The following is a 3,574-nucleotide window of genomic DNA, read 5'->3' on the forward strand; positions in this document are numbered from 1 at the left end:
GCAGGCTCAGTAGTTGTGGTGCACGGGCTTAGTTGCTCCATGGCATCTGGGATCTTCCCGGACCAGGGCTCGAACACATGTCCCCTTCATTGGCAGGCAGATTCTTAACCACTGTGCCACCAGGGAAGTCCCAGCAGGCTAGTCTTAACTGTTCTCTTTGTATCTATGACAGAGTATTTAAAAGCCTAGGTTCTAGTAACAGACTCCCTGGTTCTGTCACTTATTATCTGTATGATTTTAGGAAAGTTACATGACTGTTTTGGGCCTCAGCCTCCTCATCTGTACAATGGGTATTGCAATAGAATCTACGTCATGGTGCTGTTTTGAGGCTTGAATGACACAATCTATGCAGTGTGTTTAGAACACATAGCCTGGCATATAGTAAGCTATCAGTAAATGTTTTTATTATTATTTTGCAGAAATGTAAAACAAAGTTTGTAGCTCTTTTCTACAAAAACTGTTGAATAGTGCATTTGAATAAGAAAAAAAATTGTTCCCCCCCCCTTTTTTTAAAAATAGATAAGATACTTTTCTAAATTTTCACAGGGTGAGGCGGAGTCAAGATGGTGGTGTGGGAAGAGGCAGAGTTACTGTGTCCCCACAACTAGGGTGCCTGCCAGCCTCTGGTGGGGGACTCTAACGCCCAAGGAGATGGGAGGAGCCCCAGAGTGAACCAGTAGGATGTAGGGGGACTGAGGGGGGAAGAGAAGTGGAGGCCAGACAGGATCGGTGGCCCTGAGGCCAGGGAGATCACGAGAGGCAGGTGGGAGAGATTCTCTGGGAAGAGCAGGAGAGGAGCTGAGGGTGATCTCCTGGCCCACTCAGGCCAGGGAGCCTGCTGAGTTCCCAAGCCGGTTCCTCCCACTCCAAAGCCTCCTCCAGGCTTCGTGGGTCCTGGGGGCATTAGGAGGGAAGTGTGGGGGGGGTGAGGGGGGTGGGGGGGGTGGGGGGGTGGGGGGTGGGAATCAGGAGAGGCAGGCAGGAGAGGCCCTGTGGGAGGAGCAGGAGAGGAGTGGAAGGCGTTTGCCCCACCCACTAGGGCATGAGGAGCCTGCTGAACTCCCAGACTGATCCCCTGCCTTCCAAAGCCCTCTCCAGGTCACGTGGGTCCTTGGGGGCATAGTAGGGAGGCTGGGGAGATCAGGAGATGGAGGTGGGAGGGGCTCTCCCAGACCCCAGGCCGGAGGAGCAGGAAAGGAGAGGAGGGCATTTTCCCTGCCCACTAGAGCCCAGGAAGCCTGCTGGGCTCCCAGATGAGGTCCTCTGCCCTCTGACACCAGGGGTAGGGGGTACATCTGGGCCCTTTCTGTTCCTTGAGCCTAAGCCGCACCCTCCACAGCCCCCAGGGCCTTTTCCAGCCCTGTGGGTCCTGAGCATTGGCCCTGCCCACTATCCAAACCTTGCCCTTGCTTAGGCCTCACCCTCCACAGCCAAGGCCTTCCCCTCCCACCCTTTTTTTTGCCCCCTCCTCTTTTTTTATTTTTAACATCTTTATTGGAGTATAATTGCTTTACAATGGTGTATTAGTTTCTGCTTTATAACAAAGTGAATCAGTTATACATATACACGTTTCCATATCTCTTCCCTCTTGTGTCTCTCTCCCTCCCACCCTCCCTATCCCACCCCTCTAGGTGGTCACAAAGCACCGAGCTGATCTCCCCGTGCTATGCGGCTGCTTCCCACTAGATATCTGTTCTACGTTTGGTAGTGTAAATAAGTACATGCCACTCTCTCACGTTGTCACAGCCTACCTTTCCCCCTCCGCACATCATCAAGTCCATTCACTAGTAGGTCTGCGTCTCCATTCCCGTCTTACCCCTAGGTTCTTCATGACCTTTTTTTTCTTTTTTCTTAGATTCCATATATACGTGTTAGCATTTGGTATTTGTTTTTCTCTTTCTGACTTACTCCACTCTGTATGACAGGCTCTAGATCCATCCACCTCAGTACAAATTACTCAATTTCATTTCTCAAAAACTAGTTTTTAAAGACAGTCTTAAAAATAATCATATTTATAAGCATCATATTTACTAGTCTGTCATAAGATCTCAATTTCGTTTCTTTTTATGGCTGAGTAATATTCCATTGTATATATATGCCACATCTTCTTTATTCATCTGATGATGGACACTTAGGTGGCTTCCATCTCCTGGCTTTTGTAAATAGAGCTGCAATGAACATTGTGGTACATGGCTCTTTTTGAATTATGGTTTTCTCAGGGTATATGCCCAGTAGTGGGATTGCTGGGTCTTATGGTAGTTCGATTTGTAGTTTTTTAAGGAATCTCCATACTGTTCTCCATAGTGGCTGTATCAATTTACATTCCCACCAACAGTGCAAGAGTGTTCCCTTTTCTCCACACCCTCTCCAGCATTTATTGTTTCTAGATTTTTTGATGATGGCCATTCTGAGTGGTGTGAGATGACATCTCATTGCAGTTTTGATTTGCATTTCTCTAATGATTAATGAGCATTCTTTCATGTGTTTGATGGCAGTCTGTATATCTTCGTTGGAGAAATGTCTATTTCGATTTTATACCCATTTTTGGATTGGGTTGTTTGTTTTTTGATATTGAGCTGCATGAGCTGCTTGTAAATTTTGGAGATTAATCCTTTGTCAGTTGCTTCATTGGCAAATATTTTCTCCCATTCTGAGGGTTGTCTTTTGGTCTTGTTTATGGTTTCCTTTGCTGTGCAAAAGCTTTTAAGTTTCATTAGGTCCCATTTGTTTATTTTTGTTTTTATTCCCTTGTCTCTAGGAGGTAGGTCAAAAATGATCTTGCTGTGATTTCTGTCATAGGGTGTTCTGCCTATGTTTTCCTCTAAGAGTTTTGATAGTTTCTGGCCTTACATTTAGGTCTTTAATCCATTTTGAGCTTATTTTTGTGTATGGTGTTAGGAGGTGTTCTAATCTCATATTTTTACATGTACCTGTCCAGTTTTGCCAACACCACTTATTGAAGAGGCTGTCTTTTCTCCACTGTATATTCTTGCATCCTTTATCAAAGATAAGGTGACCATATGTGTGTGGGTTTATTTCTGGGCTTTCTATCCTGTTCCATTGATCTATATTTCTGTTTTTGTGCCAGTACCATACTGTCTTGATTACTGTAGCTTTGTAGTATAGTCTGAAGTCAGGGAGCCTGATTCCTCCAGCTCCATTTTTCGTTCTCAAGATTGCTTTGGCTATTCGGGGTCTTTTGTGTCCATACAAATTGTGAAATTTTTTGTTCTAGTTCTGTGAAAAATGCCAGTGGTAGTTTGATAGGGATTGCATTGAATCTGTAGATTGCTTCGGGTAGTAGAGTCATTTTCACAATGTTGATTTTTCCAATCCAAGAACATGGTATATCTCTCCATCTATTTGTATCATCTTTAATTTCTTTCATCAGTGTCTTACAATTTTCTGCATACAGGTCTTTTGTCTCCTACATAGGTTTATTCCTAGATATTTTATTCTTTTTGTTGCAGTAGTAAATGGGAATGTTTTCTTAATTTCACTTTCAGATTCTTCATCATTAGTGTATAGGAATGCAAGAGATTTCTGTGTATTAATTTTGTAATCTGCTACTTTA

Source organism: Physeter macrocephalus, chromosome 12 (genome assembly GCF_002837175.3).
Source record: "Physeter macrocephalus isolate SW-GA chromosome 12, ASM283717v5, whole genome shotgun sequence".
Taxonomy (NCBI): domain Eukaryota; kingdom Metazoa; phylum Chordata; class Mammalia; order Artiodactyla; family Physeteridae; genus Physeter; species Physeter macrocephalus.